At 46.3% G+C, this 22227-nt stretch overlaps 1 long non-coding RNA gene across 1 annotated transcript in view; it reads right to left on the bottom strand.

Annotated features, from left to right (window-relative positions):
• Positions 1-14406: 14406 nt before the first annotated feature.
• Positions 14407-22227, bottom strand: part of LOC142829974 (uncharacterized) — a 106546-nt gene continuing 98725 nt past the window's right edge. The window contains exons 2-3 of the long non-coding RNA XR_012904954.2: positions 21708-21803; positions 14407-15528 (exon numbers count right to left, since the gene is read on the bottom strand). This is a non-coding gene — a long non-coding RNA (uncharacterized LOC142829974). The remainder of the gene's footprint in view (positions 15529-21707; positions 21804-22227) is intronic.

The raw sequence follows: 22227 nt of genomic DNA, 5'->3' as shown, positions 1-22227 counted from the left end.
ATTAAGAGTCAGATCTTCTCAGTTTAATTAAAAATAATTCCATTAGCACTTCAGAGTCAAAACAGACATAAGATCATTAAATAGTGTCTATTCCTTTTTTTTTAATTTAAAAAGAAGAGCTAACAAAGTTGCACCTGTAGGACAAAATTTAGTCCATTGACAGATCTGTGCGATGCTGTGCAGGACAATGGACTTGCACAGCTACAAGGGTATGTCTACACTACCCCGCTTGTTCGAACTAGCGGGGTAATGTAGGCATACCGCACTTGCAAATGAAGCCCGGGATTTGAATTTCCCGGGCTTCATTTGCATAAACTGGGCGCCGCCATTTTTAAATCCCTGCTCGTTCGAACCCCGTGCCGTGCGGCTACACGTGGCACGATCTAGGTAGTTCGGACTAGGCTTCCTAGTCTGAACTACCGTTACTCCTCATTCCACGAGGAGTAACGGTAGTTCGGACTAGGACTCCTAGTCCGAACTACCTAGTTCGTGCCGCGTGTAGCCGCGCGGCACGGGGTTCGAACGAGCAGGGATTTAAAAATGGCGGCGCCCAGTTTATGCAAATGAAACCCGGGAAATTCAAATCACGGGCTTCATTTGCAAGTGCGGTATGCCTACATTACCCCGCTAGTTCGAACTAGGAGGGTAGTGTAGACATACCCCAACTGAGGCACAACGAGGCTGCACAAATGAAATTTAGGATTAATTTTAAGGCAGTTCAATTTTACACCCATATCTGAGGCCTATTAGTTTTATTCCTGATTCAGCAACTGATTTGTATGATCTTGGATAAGTCAAGTGCTAACCACATCGTGTCTCACTCATGTCAACAGATATACTGTGAGAATTAGCATTTGTAAAGGATTTTAAGGTCTGTGGATAGGCTGTGTTATAGTGATATAGGTTGAACTTCCCAAATCCAGGACTCTCTGGTCCAGCAGAGGCCAGCAGGACCAAAAAGCCCCAGAGGCAGGAGCAATGGAGGGGCTGGGTAGGAGTAACTGGTGGGCCATGCAGCATCTGGGGAACTCCAACCCCAGCCAAGGAATCCCCAGCATTAGAGTGGCCAGGTGACTGGGGAGTCCTGACCCCCACTGGGAAACCCCTGGTTGCAGTGGAGCTGTTGGTGGTCTGGTGGCCCCAGCCAGGAAACCTGGCAAACCCCCGGTGGCAGCATGGCCAGAGTGACTGGGCAGCCTCTGTTGGGGAACCTCCTAGTTGAAGAGGGACTGGCAGAAACATCAGCCAGAATCCCCAGTTGCAGCAGGGTGGCTCTAGCAGCAGGGTGGGGCTGCCAGATGCCCCAACTGATGAACCCCCTACAGCAATAGGGCCAGCAGCAGCTAGATGGCCCCAGCCAGGAACCCCAGAGAATACTCTGCGGCAGCAGCCAAGCAGTCCCCACCAGGAGACCATGAGGCAGTGGACAGGCAGCAGGGTGGGTAGCCATGCTGGGCCAGTGTTGGGGAGGGCAATGACACAGCAGAGAGCCCCAAGGAGAGGATCCTGGGAACAGGATAGGCAGCAAGGGAGTACTGATCTCCCCTGGTTGAATAAACTCCCAGGTCCAGGACAGCTCAGGTCCTGAGGGTGCTGGACCAGGGAGGTCCATCCTGTATAATTCTTTTAAAATTGTATAGGTATACAGAAAGGTTTCATAAATGTCTTAACTCTGAGGAGGGAACTAGCACAATGAGGAAGAGAAGGTCACTCACTCAAATATCTAAAAAAGGGAGTTTACTGCGGATGTACTATGCAGAGCAGCATGTTAGCATCCTCATATAGGAATTATGGGTTTCTCATAGGTTAAGTTTCTCAGTTCTTAAGTTACATGTTTATTGACTACTGCCCTGCACCCTCAAGACCACAAAAGTCCCGAACCAGAGAGTTTGCCAGACCAAGGGATGTCAATGCTTCTCTGCTGGCCACATGGCACACCTAGCTCCTGTCTGGGCTGTGGGACTCCCTGGGGCAGGGTCTCTCCAGTCACCCCGGGTTCCATTGCCTACTGGAGTGGGCAGCTCGCACACTGTTCCTGCACCCCAGGGGTGCTCTGTCCGGCAGGTGGGGATAGCAGAGGTAGCAGATCATGGCGGGGGCAGAGTCTTGTGGTCAATTGAGCAGTTGCTGCCATGGCACAATGATTTCTCTGAGTGACACATCAGGCCTGGGGACAGAGAGACGCAGGAGATGCTGCAAGTGATGGGGCTGTCATTGGCCCTCGCTGCCACCAGGGGTTCCCCAGGTGGGGCCCAGCTCTCCGGGATGCCCTGATGCCAGAGGTGGTTTCTGGCTGAGTCTCCCCAGCCAGACCTGCTACAGTGGGGGTTCCTCGTAGGCACTCCCTAGCAGCAATTGGGGCATCCCAGAGAGCTCCAGTCCCACCAGACTCTGCTGCCACCAGCTCTTCAACTGTAATAGAAAATTAATTTCAGCCTTAACGATTGAGTGACTGTTGTTGCTCTGTAATCTGAATTTAATTTCATCCATTAAGCCCAGAACTTGAGTCATATCAGAACACTCAAGAGCACCATTCTTTTATTTTAGGAGCCAGAAAGACATTCTGATTCTTCCATTATCATCAGTTAGCCAATCCCCAGCTCACGGCTGGAGTGCTGAGAGGTGGCAGAGACAGGAGAATGTGGCGGCGGGGTAGGGTGGGTGAGCAGGTTGCACGAGGGGGAAGGCACAGGAGAGGGGAGGGTGAGGGAAGACCCAGGGGGCTGAGGGAGGGGTCGGTGTAGTGCAGCGGGCAGGGACTAGCCGCCAGCCCCATCACTTGCAGCATCTCCTGCGTCTCTCTGTCCCCAGGCCTGATGTGCCACTCAGAGAAATCATTGTGCCATGGCAGCAACTGCTCAGTTGACCACAAGACTCTGCCCCCACCATGCTCTGCTACCTCTGCCATCCCCACCTGCCAGACAGAGCACCCCTGGGGTGCAGGAACAGTGTGCTAGCCGCCCACTCCAGCAGGCACAGGTCTGCATGGTACCACTGCCACAAGCTCCTGCTGCACCTGCTGGCCACTTGCTGGGGAGGTGCTGAGCCCCACTCGAGCCCCCACCAATGGCAGCCCCAGGGGAGGGGCCCTGGATGCACTCATCACTTCTCACTTTGCAAGTCTTCTCAAATGTTCTCTGTGACAGATAGCGTGATGGACACCTCTCCTTTTGTAATAGTATAGATGAATGATAGTTCTAGAAGTGCATCCCAACACTTCTTTTTGGGGTTAGGATTACTGCACAGTGCTTGAGCCTATTTTACTTAGCTCAGTTTAGAGATTCTCTTTAGAGGAAGGGAAAGTACCTAATTACTCATAACTCCATATATTCTAATTTTGGGGTCAAAAGAGAGCTTTCGAGGAATTCACTGTGCACAGTAAATCAAGTTGTTTCCTTTGCCTTTCTGGATATAAAACCTTCCAGCCTAGATGTAGCTTCAGATCCACCCAGGTGAGATGGCGGTGGATTAAGATCAAAGGGATGGAATCAGAGGATGTAGGCTTTCCAGGGTAGTTCTCGCAGGTGTTGTGGAGATTCGTTACCTAAATTAATCATTCTTGTGTGCGCTAAACTACCAAACTCCCCTCAACCAAAGAAGATTCTGAAACTAGGGTCTAGAATGCAAGTTCATAGTACCCTGAGTCTATCAAAGCCCTTCTGAGACTGATACGGAGGAAGGTCAGTAGGCATCATGAAGACTTAAGTCTCCCATCCTGATGAAATCGGATCCTTCCGAGGTCTGCAAATTCCATGGGCATATAGGGTAGGGAGAAGGTATACTGGATTTGTCTTACGGTATATTTTCTTGTTTGGGTTGGTTTGGTCCAGAATCTAGATGGCGTGTGTGTGTGTGTGTTCGAGGGAGAGAGAAAGAATTGATAACACAGTGCTGATCATACCTTTGTTCAGCTTGTGATTGTTTTAACTTAATGAAATCCATCTGGGACGGGAACCTGAACGTTTGCGTACATCTGGGCACAAATAGCATGTTGCTATAAAACTGATTAATAATTGTATTTAGAAGGTCATAATTAGCTTTATTTACATTCTGGTGCCAGTAGGGAAGAAAAAAATGAATATTTATCATGCCTTCATTGTGTTAATATGAAAAAGATGCTAACCAAAGTCATATGCTTTGTGTACAGTATTTTCTGAATATATTAATATAAGAGCTCTTCCTTGTTAGTAAAGAACAGAGGGCCCATCAGCCATATCCAATGATTTCCCCCAAAAATGCTTTAAAGTCTGTTTATATTTGTACATTGACAATATAAAGGAAAAAATGCAACTTTGTACCATGGAATGGGTCAAGTGTGTTTCTTGTTAGCAAGTATACTGCCTTCAGACTAAACGTATGTGTTGTGGTCAATGTAATTCTAGTGGAGTCTAAACAAAGGGTAGGTTCCCTCATTGAACCAGTGTAGCTATGCTGGAGTCACTTAGGATAATCTGTTTTATTGTACAGATCTGGCAAAATAGCAGCACCATATGAAAATTCATTTACATGTGGAATAATATGCAAAAAAATCTACTTTTAAAAAGGCAGCATTGTAGAGCCTTTTCAATGGCAAAAGTGGAAAGGGCAATGTTACCTTGTGTGTATGCTTAGCTCATACTTGTAAACTGAAAAGAATGAACTTCAGCTATTATCGTATGTATTGTGTCGTTATTTTTATTAGTGCACAATTACTATAGAATGCTGCCAGTCTGATCTACATAGGTCTTCTGACTATATAAGATGCAGAGCAATGGGGAATCAGTTAATCTGACTATGTTTGTTATATACATGTAATGATGAGCAATTTTATAAATTAGTCCATTGAATTAAGATCAATGCTTAAATGTTTTCATAGACTTTAAGTCCTGAAGGGACCATCATTATCATTTAATCTGACCACCTGCACATTGCAGACCACAGAACCCTACTTACCCACTCCTGTAATAGACTTCTAACCTCTAGTTGAATTACTGACATCCTCAAATCATGATTTAAAGACTTAAAAGTTACAGAGAATCCACATTTCGCTCTAGTATAACCCTGCAAGTGACCCAAATCCCAGGGTACAAAGGAAGACAAAATACCCAGAATCTCTGCCAATCTGACCCAGGGGGAAATTTACAAAATTACTCATCGCTACATTTAAAACAAACACAGATCAGCTGATTCCAAATATGCTGCTCAGTTTTCCCCTGAGAATTTCAGCAAGACTCAACAATCAAGGAATTTCACTTGAAACTTCCCTCCAGCCTAACAGTTCACTTTTAAGTACAACCCCTTGTAACTTCCTGTTTAACCAGGACCTTCTTCATCTTTCAATTTTTCCACTAATCCTCATCATCTCCAATTTTTACTAATAATTTTCCAGTGAAACTATATCAAATACTTTACAGAAATCCAGGCAGATTAGATCTACTCAATTTCTTTTGTTCAAAAAAAATCAGTTATTTCTCAAAAGAAAAAGAGCAGGTCGGTTTGACACGATCTACCTTTTGTGAAACCATGTTGTATTTTATCTCAATTACATTTATCTTTATGTTGTTAACTACTTTCCCTTTCAAAATTTGTTCCAAGACCTTGCATACAGCTGAGGTCAAACTAAAAGGCCTAGAGTTTTCTGGATCACTTTTCCCCCTTGCTTAAAAATAGGAACTATATTAGCAATTCTCCAGTCACATGGTACAACCCCCAAGTTTACAGATTTATTGGCAATCCTTGCTATTAGGCCTGTAATTTCATGTGTCAGTTCCTTTAATATTCTTGGATGAAAATTATCTGGCTCCCCTGATTTAATCCCATTAAGATGCTTTAGTTTGTCTTCCACCTCAGATGTAGTAATTTCCAGTGCCAGATTTCCATTAGCTATTCTGCCACTAACTCTAAGCCCTTATTAAAAATTTAGGCAAAGTATTTGCTTGGGTGTTGTACCTTGACTAGATTATCTTTAATCTCCAGCCCACCCGTAGTGTTTAGTAGTCCCACTTCTTCTTTCCTTGTTTTTTTTAAATGTATTTATTTATATGGCTATAGAACCTTTTACTCTTGGTTTTACTTTCTTGTGCACATTACAACTCTGCTTGAATTTTAGCAGTTCTCACTTTTCCTCTATACTTTCTGGCCACAAAAAGGTAGCCTTTCCTGCTGATCCATCCCATTTTCCATTCCTTGCAGGCTTTCTGCTTTCTGTTAATAACCTGTCTGAGATGCATAGTCTGCACACCTTCACTATATTTTTTTCCTCTTGCTTGTGATGCGGGCTTCAGATAGCTTGTGCAACTTTTAGCTGAAGTAATTTCAAGTCCCCTCTATACTCATATTCTTGAGATCCTTAATCTAGTCCTCTTCCCTTACTAGCTCTCTTATCTTTTTAAAGTTTGCCCTTTTGGAAATCAAGGATCCTAGCTGCAGATCTATTTTTGGTTATCCTTCCATTTAATTTAAAGTGAATTAGTTCATGATCACTGGAACCAAGTTTCTCTCCGACACCTAGCTCTTCTATGAGATTCTCACTACTCACCAGTACAGTCTAAAATGGCATCACCTCTTGTAGATTCGGTAAATGTTGGTGAAGAAATCTGTCAGCTGTCATGTCCAGGAAGATATGTGCCCTACTATTATTAGTGGCAGTAGCTCTCCAATGTATGCTGTGAAGTTAGTGTCTAATAATAAAAAAATTCCCACTAGCATTTATTACATTAAAATTATTAACTAGGTCTCTCTCTGTATCAGATCCAGGAGATCTGTAGCATGTCCCAAGCACTATTTCAGGGGAGCTTCAGGTAGCTTGACTCCTTTATCTATTTCATCATTTCTAATTTCTTCACATTCTAACCTCATCAGTAATGTGCAGGGCTACATAACTGCCACTTTTCAATTATTCCTTTCTTTTCTGAACAGTACCAGCCCTCCAGTCATGACAACTATTGCCCCTTATTTCTGTTATCTCTATAATATCTGAGGGTATGTCTACACTACCCCGCTAGTTCGAACTAGCGGGGTAATGTAGGCATACCGCACTTGCAAATGAAGCCCGGGATTTGAATTTCCCGGGCTTCATTTGCATAAGCCGGGCGCCGCCATTTTTAAATCCCGGCTAGTCCGAACCCCGTGCCGCGCGGCTACACGCGGCACGGAGTAGCTAGTTCGGATTAGGCTTCCTAATCTGAACTAGCTGTACTCTTCGTGGAATGAGGAGTACAGCTAGTTCAGATTAGGAAGCCTAATCCAAACTAGCTACTCCGTGCCGCGTGTAGCCGCGCGGCACGGGGTTCGAACTAGCCGGGATTTAAAAATGGCAGCGCCCGGCTTATGCAAATGAAGCCCGGGAAATTCAAATCCTGGGCTTCATTTGCAAGTGCGGTATGCCTACATTACCCCGCTAGTTCGAACTAGCAGGGTAGTGTAGACATACCCCAATTTTAACATCCCACAGGCTCTCTATGTTTGTCACACAGGCTCCCTATGTTGGTGTACAAACAACTTAGTTGTTTTTGCTTGACTTTTCCCAGATTCCTCACCTATTTGGTATAGTCAATCTATTGCCAGTATTGCCTAACAACTGTTAGCTTCATTCGTATTGGCAGTATCTCTCCTCTTAATGTCCATCGCAGTTCCTGTCTCTATTGCTAAATTCTCTCTTGATTTTCCTCCTGGTCAATATTGGAATCAGTCATGGAGATTACATTAGAATCTTCCAAGAGTTTTCCTCAAGGTCATAGTTTAAACTTCTTTTAATCAGTTGTGCCTTTCTTCATGTGATAAGCGTATTTCCCTCCCTACTCAGGTGGAGTCCATCCCATAAGAAATGTCCTCTTCCCATGAATGTTTCCCAGTGGTTGAACATCCCAAAGCCCTTCCTATAGCACAGCCTAAGTCATATGTTGATCACTAAAATCTTGTCTTGCCTTTATTCTCCTCCTCTAAATATAGATAGAATTTGACTGAAGATCACAGAGACCCCATGTTTTCTCTTGTGTCATTTCCCTTGAGGCATTACAGAGAGAATATAGCAGTACTGGGTTTTTTCCCCCATATGAACAAAACACATCCTGCTCCCTTTGGGATCCTTTTCATCCTTGGGTCCATTTCCCATATCTTAGATTCTGTTACAGTATACCCTTCTGGGTTTTGGTTCAGCTCTGGTGAGAGGCCTGTCTGTTCTTAGTGGGAAGTCACCAATCAAATTGGCCTGATGTTGGTCAAGAACTAGGAGTCACCAACTGAAATTAATGGTAGAAGGTTTAAAACAAACAAAAAGACGTATTTCTTCATGCAACACACAGTCAATCTGTGGAACTCCTTGCCAGAGGATGTTGTAAAAAACAGGACTTTAACTGGATCCTGTAAAAAACTAGATAAAGTCATAGAAAAGAGGTCCATCAGTGGCAATTAGCCAGGATGGGTGGGAATGGTGTTCCTAGCCTCTGTTTGTCAGAAGCTGGGAATGAGTGACATAAGAGGGATCACTTCATGATTACCTGTTCTGTTCATTCCCTCTGGGGTATCTGCCATTGACCACTCTCAGAGGACTGGATACTGGGCTAGACCTTTGGTCTGTCCCAGTATGGCCATTTTTTATGTTCTTATGTTCTTTAGACTTCCTACTATTCATAATGGTCTTTGTTATTGGGTAAGAAAACTGAAAAAGACCAAATCTCTTCAGCTGCTATAAATCTCAGAAGTTTTTTTTTAAATCACATTGCCCTATATATATCTATCATACTCAAGTCAGAAACAAAGAGTTGTAAGCTCAATGACCCTTTTCAAGTAACATAATCTATAAAATGAGAGTTTTTAAAGAAATTATTACCCAGTGCTATTATCCTATGTATTTTGGAGAGACTTCTTTCATAAATGCCAAAACCTAACACCAGGGATAAGTGTTTCCTATTATCATATATATGAGTGTGTGCATGCATGTATATACAGTTTTAATTGAAAGAAGTTAAAATAAAAAATACAGAATGCTAGGTATGCTGCAGAGGACTAATTATGAATAATATACAATTATGCAAATCTATCAAGACATTTATTAAATGTATTGGAGATGGATAAATAATATAAACATGTCTGCCAATATTCACTCAACTTAAATTATTTCAGATGTGTCTGCACCAATTTTGTTTTCACTTTCCAAGAACAGTAAAGTGATCAAATTTTCTAGTTCAAACATTTGCAGATGGCACTTTCCCTAGTTGTGGATGTAAGTATTTCTAATGGCAATGTTGACCTTTGCTTACACAAGTATTAGTGTCAGAATTGCTTGCGGGCTCATTCAATCAGGAAACAGAAGCAGGATCATATGGCACAAATTATGTGACAATGGCATAAAGGCACAAAAACATTATCCTTAAAATTATTCTCTCTCTCTCTCTCTCTGTTTCATCATGAGCTTCTGTCTAGAACCTTCACCAGTTTGTCCTTTCTGTTCTCCAGCTCTCAGTGTTGGCATCACTTCAGGAAGGTGCTTAAGCATGAGTGTAACTTTAATCAAGTATGTCTGTTGAAGTAAATGACAACAATTGTATTAAACCTAACTGAATACAAAATAACTACACTCTATTTAGTTTAAACAATAAATTAATATAAATAGAGAAAGTTCTGTAGTACTTAATTGTGCAAACTCCAAGTACATTAGGGAATCAAATTATTCAAGGCAATGTGTTATATACTGAGCATGTTCCTCTGTTATTTGGTTACTATACATAGGGGCAGTGTCTACATTGGCAAGATTTTGCACAAAAGCAGCTGCTTTTGCACAAAATCTTGCCGCCTATCTACACTGGCTGCGAGTATTTGCACAAGAACACTGACGTTCTAATGTACAAAATCAGTGCTTCTTGTGAAAATACTCTGATGCTCCCACTCAGGGATAAGCCCTCTTGCGCAAGTATTCTTGCACAAGAGGCCAGTGTAGACAGGCAACATTAATTTCTTGTGCAAGAAAGCCTGATGGCTAAAATGGCCATTGGAGCTTTCTTGCTCAAGAGAGCGTCTACACTGGCATGGATGCTTTTGCGCAAAAGCACATGCCTGTGTAGACGCTCTCTTGTGCAAATACTTTTAATGGAAAAACTTTTCAGTTAAAAGTATTTGTGCAAAATCATGCCAGTGTAGACTCAGCTAGGATGTTTCAGCTCTTGCTACTGAACTAATCACAAACACAATAGATTAGAAGAGAGATCTTGGTAAAATAAGCTGGTATGCAGTTAGACAGCCATAATAATAATCTTTTTTCAGCACTTTAAAAGCCTGAGTCAATGCCTAGTAAAGATAATGGAAAAAATAATGTTGACTTCAATGAGTCTTAGATTAAGACCCAAATCTCCAATGCTCTTTACATGCATTAACTTTTTAATTCATGCAACACTTCCGTGAGATGGATTAGTGAATTTTACAGATGGAGCACAGGTCTGAGCCATAGATAGATCTTAGACTAAGCCATTTACAGACCAAGAAGTAGAATTGAGGGCTCAAAGCAAGGAAGCCATATGCTCAGATCACTAGAGCATGCTGCGTCAAACAGAATAAACATACAAGTACTGGGGAGGTATATTGAAATAATGCTGTTACACACACACTCACACTCACACACACACACAGCTAACATTCTGCCTACTCCTCTAAGAAATGAAGATTGGCTTTAGTGAAGGAATACAGATTAGTTAATTTATAAGGTCTATCTGAGTGAAGCTATGTTTCTGTGTTTTGTCTGTTGTAATGTGCGTCAGCTCCAGTTTACTAATTATGGACTACTTAGATGCCAGTTTTGTTAAAATTATTACTGGCTTTGTCAGCACTGAATCAAAAAATGGTTGAGAGATATCCCAAAAATTTGGATATGCAGAGGGGATGTTAGTGGTTGTGTTCCCACCAGCGTCCAATACTTCTCATTTTGCGAAGGGTAAGGGAAGCTGGTAGGAGCATTTGCTCTCATCTACATCCCACAGTGCGGACGCTGTCAAGACTCGGCTTCAAGTACAACTATTCCAGCTACGCATTTTACATAGCTGGAGTTGCATACCTTAAGCTGACTTTCCTGGAATATATATATAGATCAGGTTCAACTGGCATACATCACATTTACAGATTTCTGAAAAAGCTGCAGTTCAAGAATAAGTAGTTTCCAGTCTACATTGGAAAAAGTGAAATAGAAGAGTCCACAGATTGTCATTATGATAACTAGCTTTTCTGCACTTGATAAACAACCAGAATAGCTTCTCCAGTATAATTAATGTGTATTTGTAGAGATACTGGAATAAAAGCACCCTTCTTCTGATTTAGGGAAATTCAGTTTGGAAGTGGAGGCCTCAATATAATTGGAATAGTTTTCAGAAACTTACTAGTATCCAACTATATTTCTTTATTTGAAGTGCTCGTGAAAGTGCCAGAAGCAGCAGCAGCCCAGAGGCTTGCAATGGCATCAGCATCTCTACTTCTGAGCAGCCGACAGCTCCAGATGTCTGCATTGGTTCACTGCAGTAGTGTGATGAGATCAGGAGGAAGGCAGGAGAATTCCCTCTCCTAATATGTGGTTGGAGGAAACACTGCATTTCCAAATTCAGTATGTCCTGTGAGGGGAATACCTCCCTCATAATCATTAAGAAGGATACAGGATTAAGGTACTGACTATGTGCGAGGATGGGTGATGAGAGAATGGTAAAAACCCAGGTGGGGACTCCTCTCTTCAACTAAGTAACAGAAGTTCCTTCAACAGAATTCAAATATAAGGGAATGCTACAAGACACGGTAAATAGGGAGATTTTGGCTTGTAAACAGGCGCCTCCCTGACATAATAGGTGACTTGGTCAGTATGATATTGGGTTAGGACAGTGTCCCCTGTGATTTAGCACTGGAGCATCAGGAGAGAGGCGGTTCATCCTGTCCCATCCTGTCCCATTCATGACTCTCCAGTCGGTGTAAAGCCTCTTCAAGTGAGTAACCAATTGTTTCAACGGTAATTCAGATATTATAGGGTGATGCAGAACATGCACTGCCAGAGTGGGGAAATGGTCTCTCTTTAGGAGTGAAGAGGAAGCATATGAGATGAGAAACAGATACAGACTCTGAAGGAATGAATGAGTCATGTTAGCAGCAAGCAGTGAGTGAGGGCCAGAAGGATTCAAGGCAAAGATGATTGGGGAGATCATGGAGTTGCACCTAATGGGCAGCCGTGGGCTGGAAAAGGATAGGATGGTGCAAGCCGGGGGAAGGGTCCTGGTTGGAGAGGTTGACAGGTAGAGTAACTGTCAGCTAGCATGGGCTCAGTTTTGGAATGCTGGAGATAACCAGAAAATTCATCCCTCAAGCAATGGGGTAAGAATAATTACTGTGAGGGGGCTGTAGGTGACCAAACTACTAGTCACCTCCCACCATGGAATGTAAATACATGGGAAGAGATCATTGCCCAGAGGATTTTTGGGGAGCCTCAAATATTGTGAGTTCTGTGGCAGTAAGTTGGGGATAATTGTGAGTACCAGATCCCATGGGAGTGCACTTTCTGTGTAATTCTAAACCGTACATGTTCTGTTTTTGTCATGTTGACATATTTTCATTGCTGCACAAGGAAAGCCTGACAGAAAGTAAGCTGGGACAGGACAAGAAAGTCAGTAAGAAATCAAAATAATTTTTAGGGCCAGAACTTGGGAGATTTGGGCAGCCACATTTTTATTTCTGTCCAGCAATATCAATGGGTTGTACAGTATTATGCTCAGCATAGGAAAAGCTCACCATAATGCTGCCCTGGACAGTGGCCTGGGAGTCTGGTTCCCAGTGGGTGGTCCACTCCTTGGATGACCTCAATGAAAATGATTTAGAAACGTGTGAGAGATTGACGTGATTATCCGAGCTAAGAGGGTTTAAGGGCAGACCAAGGATTTGCTCTTATGGGTGATTATTTGGTCTGAAATGTTGCAGATGATGGTATGGCAGGGAGCCATGAAACCTCTACAGTCTGATAAGTCCAGAAGGTATAAAAAAAGAGAGATGGCTGAATGTATATGTAAACAAGGGAGATTGGTTCTAGCTGGACATATCACATTGAACTATTCAGGAAGGACAGCGCACACCTATCTGACTGGAGAGAGGATATATTTTTGTCAGCTATTAAGGAAAGAGCAGGTAAATATCTGGGAACCTCAGACGATGGGACGACCACTAGTGGATCAGGAATTTCCGAATGAGAAAGCGGACCTTCCTGCAGCTGTGCACCTGGCTCACCCCCGCACTGCAGAGAGCCACCACCCGGCTGCGGGCACCCATCCCCATTAAGAAGAGGGTCGCCATTGCACTCTGGAAGCTGGCCACACCTGACAGCTACCGCTCGGTGGCCCAGCAGTTTGGGATGGGAAGATCAACCGTCGGAGTGATCGTCGTGGAGGTAAGTCCCAGGGGGAGTGGGATGGGGGGAGGGTGCTGCACTCCAGGCCCAGGGACAGCCAAGACTCCCGGCTGGGTTGCCCAGGGGTTTGGGCTGCCCCTCCCTTGGACAGGCCCGGTGGGGGGGCACACTCACCCCTGCCATATGTGATGTGTTCCCTTGTGTTTCTCTGCACCCTTCTGCAGGTCGTCCACGCCATCAACGACGTCCTGCTCCCGCGAATCATCCGCCTGCGCGACGTGGATGATACCATGGCCGGCTTTGCTGTCCTCGGGTTCCCCAACTGCGGGGGAGCCCTGGACGCTACCCACATCCCCATCCAGGCCCCGGAGCATCGAGCGGCCCATTTCATGAACCAAAAGGGGTACTGCTCCATCGTTCTGCAGGCCCTAGTGGACCACCGGGGCTGCTTCGTGGACATTTACGGGGGCTGGTCTGGCCGGGCACACGACGCCCGCATCCTCCGGAACTCTGGACTGTATTGCAGGTTGGAGGCGGGCACCTACTTCCCCCGGCGGGACTTGACTGTCGGGGATGTGCCTATGCCCATCTGCGTCGTCGGGGACGCGGCCTACCCCCTGATGCCCTGGCTAATGCGGCCCTACACGGGGCAGCCGGACCAGAACTGGGCCCGGTTCAACGACCGCCTCAACCGGGCCCGAAACCCAGTGGAGCTGGCCTTTGGACGTTTAAAGGCCCGCTTCCGTTGCTTGCTCACCCATCTCGAGATGGGTGAACAGAATGCAACGGAGGTCCTGGCTGCGTGCTGCGTGCTCCACAACATTGTGGAGTGCAGTGGGGCAGCCGAGGCACAGACCTTGGAACAGCCCGACACAGCTGTCGTCCGCCAGGCGCACCAGGATGTGGTGCACATCAGAGAGGCCCTGGTGGACATGTTTGCCCAAGCCCCGTAGTAGGGTCGCGTGGGTCTCCCCAGACTACTCCTGCCCGTTCCCTACCCTTCCTCACCCCCTCCCCTTAGTTCCCCCCCAATTGTAAAGCGTCGGGTCAAAGCATGTCGGCCGTCATCGAGTCTGTTCGTCAGGTGCGTCAGGCTTAGTTAGGGTTTTTCTTTTTAGCTTAGGCTAGGGTTTAGGCCACCATCGCCTGTCCCAAAGAACAGCCACGAGGGTTCGTGCGGAAGGCTGAAGTCAGCGTACCTGATTCCAGTCATCTTCCGTCGAGGGATCTCCTGGCTGTTCCTCTCCTGAGGCCCGGAAGGACCAAAGGATTGAGGTGGCCAGCAACACCACAATCGTCCTCCCTGCACCTAGACTATGTTTAATTATCTGTTGTGTGCATCTTGTAACCGTTCTTGCTAGTTTGTTATCTATGTAAATATAGTTTGTGGCTTACATTTTACTGAAAAGTGTCAGCATTTATTTCTGCGCCACAAACCACTGACCACTTACGAAGGCCCCCCCCCCCCCCAGTGATAGAGTACAGATTTCGTTCTCCACAGTTTGCCACCATGTTAAATTTAAGTGGCTACTTGGCATCTCACATCATTTCGTACACTACCTAGAGTTACACAATACCCAACACAGGAATGAACAGCAAAATAGAGAACTGTTTATTTACAAGGGGTAGGGAGACCTTCAACTGGGACAGGAAGTGGGGGGGAGACCTTCAACTGGGACAGGAAGGGGGGGCAGTTACTGGGACGGGCAGCCCCTGCGAGCGCTCCTCCGGAGGCCAGCCTGCCCACGCTGGGCAGACCGCGTCGGGGCAGGCTGCACGCGGAGGTGGCCAGGGGCAGGGGCAGGTGCAGGAACAGGGGCAGGAGCTGGGATAGGAGGAGGGGCAGGAACGGGGCAGGAGCTGAGATGGGAGGGGGCATGAGCTGTGCTACGGGAGGGATGGCGGGGGCCTGGGCTCCGCCCATGCCATAGTGAATCGCATGCACAATATGTGCCGTCACGTGTCCATTGTGGTGCGCATCCCTCGGCATTCATCCAGGAAGGCAGCCCAGCCGTCCTGCTGCCACTGCAGGTCCCCCTGCACCCGCTCCGCGATGGAGGCCTGGATTGCCTCCACGGCATTGACGTGCCGGCAAAGCAGCTGGTCCCTCTGGCGGAACCTGTGCCTTTGGGATTGGCCTGCTGGGAGTGCCGCTGTTGCCGCAGTGGAGGGTCTGGTGCTGGGTCCCGCTGCAGGGAAGAGAAGAAAGGATGGGTCAGTCAGGCAAGCCGTCCACTGTCCCCACACCGCATGCCCTCCACCCCTGAGCCCAGATGACCCCACAGTTGTGTAGCTTGGGCCCACTCAGTTCCCCTCCTGCTCCCGTGTTGTATGTTTGCAAGGAGGACCGCCCCTGGAGTAGGGTCCCCCCTCCAGTACTCTAAGCACCAGTCTATATCCTGACCCCGTGGAGGGCGGGAGGGTGCTTGTGCTGCGTTCACTTGTGGAATTCCCTGCCGGTGGAGACTGTGAAAAGCTTTGGGCTAATCACTGGTGTTAGACAGGGAGTGAGATGCATCCCCATGCAGTGCCTGGGAGCACATCTGGCAGAAGCAGTCTGGGCTCTCAGATCCCCTCGCATAGGATATCTCCTGGATGGAACCAGAAGAGTGACTGGGTGAGGCGATGTTCCATCCTTGCAGCAACACTCAGGGACCCTTCCCCCTCCCACTATCCCTCCCACAAGCCCGGTAGCCCAGGGACGTGTGTGGGACTTCCCTCGGGGAGGCAGCCAAGGCACCGGGAGCAGGCGAAGGGCTCGGTGGGGGTCCACGGTCACAGGACCGTGACGCTGCGGTGTACCCAATAGCAGCTGGCTGTGCCTCACAGCGAGGCATGGGACAGTGTGCCGTTCTCCGTGCTGCACCCTTGGCGGAGCTGCGGGCTCTGGGCTGAGTCCCTGGGGCCCTGGCCGGTTCCAGCCAGCATCCACCCTTTCCCCTGATCCCACCGAATGTGTGTGAGCAGCACGATCCCAGGCGTGCCCTGCAGCTGCCTGCCGCGGCCACGTGCCGCTCGGTCACCAGGCTGCACGTGGTTGCACGTGCTGCTTGCTGCCTCATGCGATGCAGCGTGCAGCTCACGTGGCCTGAGTGACATGCTCTCCCCCTCCTCCCTCTGGACACCTGGCCCCCCCACCGCCCTCCGCCTCCCGCCTGTTGGGAGTGCAAACTGCACAAACTCAACAGTGGGTTCCTCCCCAGCCTCGGCCTCGGAGGAGCTGCTGGAGGGGGCTTGCTGGGTGGTGGCAACGCTGGCCTCCTCACTGCCAAACGCGCTGATGCTGTCTTCTCCCTCCCCTGGCTCGGTGGGACGGTTTATGGGGGGGCGCTGGCAGGTGTCCACAGGTACAGCTGGGGCTTCCGGAGCTGGCTGGCCCAGAAAAGCATGGAGCCGGTCGTAATAGGGGCAGGCATCGGGTCCTGCCCCTCTTCTGTCGGTGGCCTGCACATACGCCAGCCGCAGCTCTTTTACGAGCGGGAACAGCGTAGGGTTTCCGGAATAGCCGCTGATTTTGTACAGTAGAGCGTCGTTGCTTTTCCGGAAATTCAAGGGGCCAGTGTAGACAGCTCGTAGCTTATTCCGGAAAAGCGGCTCCTATTCCGGAATAAGTGGCCCAGTGTAGACACAGCCCATTTGTTCACAGATTCAGTACAGAGGGAACAGATGCTCTAAGACATTTTCCTACACTTCACCAAAAATGCACTTCATCACTACATGGATGGTCACCTGCACTGAGAAGATCCCCTGGCCATTCATTCTATGATCCCTCTGATAGCAATAGTAAGGGTGCAAAATCAGTGTCATCTGAGTTGAGGCTATATAATAGGAACTTTGTCCATTAGAAACAGGACTAAGCCTCCCCACACAGCTGAGAGCTATTTACTTTTAATCGCTTTCAAGAAGGGCAACATTCAAGCAGGGACATAGAGAAAAAGGTTGTTCATATCTGGTCCCCATTCTGACACAAGCAATATTTCCAAACCTGTGAAGAAATATCTCAGGGTACGTCTACACTACAGCGCTAATTCAAACTAAGCTAATTCGAACTAACGCGTCTAGAACTAAAAACTAGTTCGAATTAGCGTTTTGCTAATTCGAACTAGCATGTCCACATTAAGTGGACCCTGAACCAGGCTTAAGGATGGCCAGAAGCAGTGCCGGCAGGGCATGAGAGGAGGACTTAGAGCATGGAGATGCTGTCTCAGGCTAGCCGAGGGCTGCACTTAAAGGGTCCCGACCCCCACCCCAGACAGACAGTTCTCAGAGGTGCCCCGCTTGCAAAGCAGTCCTGGCTTGGAGTGCCCGAACTACCCACACTGGGCACATCACACCACTCGGCCATCAGCCTGGCTGCACTTGCCACAGGCTGCCATCTGGGAAGAGGGAGCAATTGGGGGGCTGCAGGAGAGCTTCCACCCCCAGAAGCCCGCAGAGCTAGCCCAGTCCTCCCCATCGGGGGCTCGTACCCCATTCCTCCCTCACCTCCTTCAACTTACCCTTCCCTAGCCCCTTTTCTTGATGTACAAAATAAAGGACAATTGTGTTCAAAAATGGAATCTGTCTTTATTGAACAAAACTGGGGGAGACTGGGAAAAGGAGGTGGGAGAGGAGAGGGCAACTACAATGATCAGGGATTGGGAACAGGTCCCATATGAAGAGAGGCTAAAGAGACTGGGACTTTTCAGCTTAGAAAAGAGGAGACGGAGGGGGGACAGGATAGAGGTCTCTAAAAGCAGGAGTGGGATGGAGAGGGTGCATACAGAAAAGTTCTTCATTAGTTCCCATAAAGAAGGACTAGAGGACACCAAAGGAAAGGAATGGGTAGCAGGCTTCAAACTAGTAACAGAAAGTTCTTCTTCACAAAGCAAAAAGTCAACCTGTGGAACTCCTTGCTGCAGGAGGCTGTGAAGGCTAGAACTAGAACAGAGTTTAAAGAGAAGTTAAATCAATTCATGGAGGTTGGGTCCATGGAGTGGTATTAGCCAGGGGGTAGAAATGGTGTCCCTGGCCTCTGTTTGTGGAAGGCTGGAGAGGGATGGCACCAGACAAATGGCTTGGTTACTGTCTTCGGTCCATCCCCTTCAGGGTCCCTAGGGTTGGCCGCTGTCGGCAGACAGGCTACTGGGCTAGATGGACCTTTGGTCTGACCCAGGACGGCCATTGTAAGCTCAGGGCTCAGGGTCGGAGGTCTCAGTGGACCCCCTTGATTTTCATGCACACCTGCTCCTGGGTGGCCAGGCTGGCAGCTCTCCTGCCCTAGACGGCCATTTTCCTGTGCCTAGTGCGGAGATCGTGGACGAGGGCAACGATGTCCGCACTAGCCCAGGCGGGTGCCCGCCTTTTGCGGTCGTGGGCAAGCTCCCAGGAGCCGCCAGCCTGGTCCTGGGAAGAGGGGGAGAGCTGGGGGGTATCGGGTGGGTGGCTCGATCCATGCCAGGTGCAGGATCTGCTGGCTGGGTGCTGGCAGGCTTGCACCTGGCACGGGCACCGTAGCCAGCCCGTGCCCCTTTAAGGGGTCCGGGGCCGGGAGGGGCCGGGAAGGGGGGCAGACGAGTTTCCCTGGTGTTGGCCAGAGTGGCCACCAGGGAAACCTGGGAAGGGCTAGCCTCCCACTAGTTCGAATTAAGGGTCTACACAGCCCTTAATTCGAACTAGTAAGTTCGAACTAGGCTTAATCCTCGTGGAATGAGGTTTACCTATTTCGAACTAAGCGCTCCGTTAGTTCGAATTAAGTTTGAACTAACGGAGCACTAGTGTAGCGCCTATGAAAGTTAGTTCGAACTAACATCTGTTAGTTCGAACTAACTTTGTAGTGTAGACATACCCTCAATGTGTCAAGTGCACTGACTTCCATTTACAAATAATGAACCTAAAAGCATAAAGAACATAATGGCACAGGAGGGGCATATAAAATCCCCTACCACATCATACTAATCGCTTGACTCTCTCCCAAAGGAGGGGAATAATCACCTTTTCTAGGAGGATGATCAGGACACAACATTTATGCAATGTCAAAAAATGAACTTCCTGGAAGAAACTTGAACCCTTTCCACCCTGAGGGTATGTCTACACTAGCCCTCAGTTCGAACTTGGGAGGCTAATGTAGGCATTCAAAGTTGCAAATGAAGCCTGGGATTTAAATATCCCAGGCTTCATTTGCATCTTCCCGGGCGCTGCCATTTTTAAAAGTCCCTTAGTCCGAACTCCGTGCCCGGGGCTACACACGGCACGGAGTAGGTAGTTCAAATTAGAATCTCTAATTCGAACTACCATTACTCCTCGTGGAACGAGCTGTACCGGTAGTTCGAATTAGAGATCCTAATTCGAACTACCTACTCCATGCCAAGTGTAGCTGCGGGCACGGAGTTTGGACTAAGGGACTTTTAAAAATGGCAGCGCCCGGGAAGATGCAAATGAAGCCCGGGATATTTAAATCCCAGGCTTCATTTGCAACTTCGAATGCCTACATTAGCCTCCCTAGTTCGAACTAGGGGGCTAGTGTAGAAATACCCTGACATTGTATCATTCGTGAACAAAGCTCTGCCATCCCTATCTATCCTGGGATGTTCTTTTCATGTCCTCTGTGTTGTAAAGTCCCATAAATTTTCCCTCTCTGACTTGTGTAGAATGAAGGGATTCTTACAGTTGGTTCCTTTTGCATGTTTGTCCAGTTGTTCAATGGCCTATGCCTTCATTGCATATGCCACAGCAGACACTGTGGTTTCATTCTTTGCACTTGACCCAGATATTTCCATCTCTTTTTTGTTACTTTGGAGATAAGGGATTCCTGAATGTTGGAAAATCTCAGCATTTGTTATACATTCATTTAATTTAATACCTAATATTTTTCTAAAGCATTCAATGCATATAGAAAATCCCATAGCAATGTTCCATTCATGTTCACTCTACTCCCATGTGAAAATCAAAGATCTTTAGTATGAAAAACTGTTTTTCTTGGCTGTAAACCTCTCTTTCTAAACTAGACACCAAGACAGCAATCTTTCTGAGATCCCTTGTAGACAATTTTCATTTTACCTTCCATTTTCTATCTCTTTCCTGCAAGCAGTATATTTTCCCTGCATGCAGTATGCTCTCTTTTCTTTGCTGTATATCAATTATATAGGTACTCAATGGCAGCCTTGTTGCTTTGAGCTTGCATTTTTGTGGGATTACATTCAGTGAAATAAAACAGACATAACTAAATGGAAATATAGGACTGTGTGCAAACAGAACCTTGAGATATTGTATCAACAATCTAGAAAGTAGGGCATCGTTCTAAAGATCTGTTACTGTAGTTTGGGATTTACATTATGGGAATGAATGAATGAATGAATGAACGCTCTAAAAGCTTTTCGTCTATTTTAGACGTTTATTTAAAAATGTGAAATGTTCCGTAAAAGTTTATTTTTTCAAATCAAATGTTTAATCTAAATAAGCATAGTCAAGTATTATAAGAGTAACTTCAAGGAAAGTCAAATCACTGAACTTCAGTTTCAAGTGAAATAGAGGTCAGTTGATTGTATCTGGTAACACTTTAAGTTCCCTTAATTCAGTAACAACATTATTACACATGGTAATAATCAAAGGCAATGATTTACAGTGAATGAAAGGGTCAAAACCTATTTTCAGATTTTGAAATTCTAAGACTGAACTTGTATCTGGTAGAGTTAGTCTGTTTTCTGCAATTTACGTACCTTTTTTGGGGAAGAGGTTTTTCTGAAATTTGGCCCATCTACACTGGGCCATTATGGAAAAACCTTCTCTTTCAGAAGAGCCCTTATTCTTCATGAAATGAAAAATACAGGGGCTTCCGAAAAAACTCTGTAGTCTACACATAGCCAGAATGTCCTCTCTTTTCTTAATACATACCCCTTAACAAGGAGGAAGATAGATACAGAGTGGGAGATTTTTACATCTTCAAAAATACTTACATGGATATAGAAGATGTAATCAGATTATTATAAATCCTGTTCCATTTCCCCTTTTTTCCAGTCCCCTTCTTGCACAAGATTATTACCACACAATTGCAATTCTAACACAATGTCTGCAGTATATGGAGCCTCTGTCCTAATGCTCCTCCATGCTAAGTCAATTCTATACCATATACAGTCAGTCAGTAACATGAAGGGAAACTTGTGTGGCTGAGTCTATACCATAGCGTCACCACTGGACTGGCAGCACAGTAAAAACTTTAAAAAAAACATTTGTTATTTAAATGAGCATTCTTGACACCTTGGGTGCATCATGATGAATCAGTTGAAACCAAATTCTCAAAGTACAAAAAAGAAGTTCAGTTAATCAACAAAACTGGATTGTCTATAGCAATTATACATATCTGTCTATAGAAAGTGAACACCAGTCTAACCTGTCTCTGTGTGGAAGAAGAATCTCTTCAGGCTGTTCCACCACTTTTATGGTCCATAATCAAGGGTCTGGTGTGTAGGAGTCTGCAGAATGTATCCTACAATCGAATGTGTGTGGGAGATAGTGGGTCAGTTTGGGAACAGAGAGAAAATACAGGAAAACGAGTCTTCTCTAATGCTATGATGGTAGAACCTGTCCTAGATGCACATACTGTCATTTACGTATTAACGTTGGCAACATTCTTATGTCTTTTCACACCAATGTACAAAATTTTCAATTTGAAAGTGAATTGGCTAGCCTTATATACCCATTATCCTTTTGTGTCAGATCTTTCTACAGTAAAGTCAGTTCATTATTCTCCAAGGCAGGTAACAATATTATCTTGCTGTATGATAACTCCTGGTCCCACTGGGAAAGAAAAGGGAGGTCCTAATTTCCAGGAGAAAATCACAGGGCAGGCCATAAGCTGAACTTGCAATGTAGCTCCCTCCCCCCCCCCCCCCCATCCATCAAAGCCAGTA

The sequence above is a fragment of the Pelodiscus sinensis genome, chromosome 1 (assembly GCF_052426305.1).
Source record: "Pelodiscus sinensis isolate ZL-2025 chromosome 1, ASM5242630v1, whole genome shotgun sequence".
Taxonomy (NCBI): Eukaryota; Metazoa; Chordata; order Testudines; family Trionychidae; genus Pelodiscus; species Pelodiscus sinensis.
Note: the sequence above shows the minus strand (reverse complement) of the source record. Positions and strands in the feature narration are given on the sequence as shown.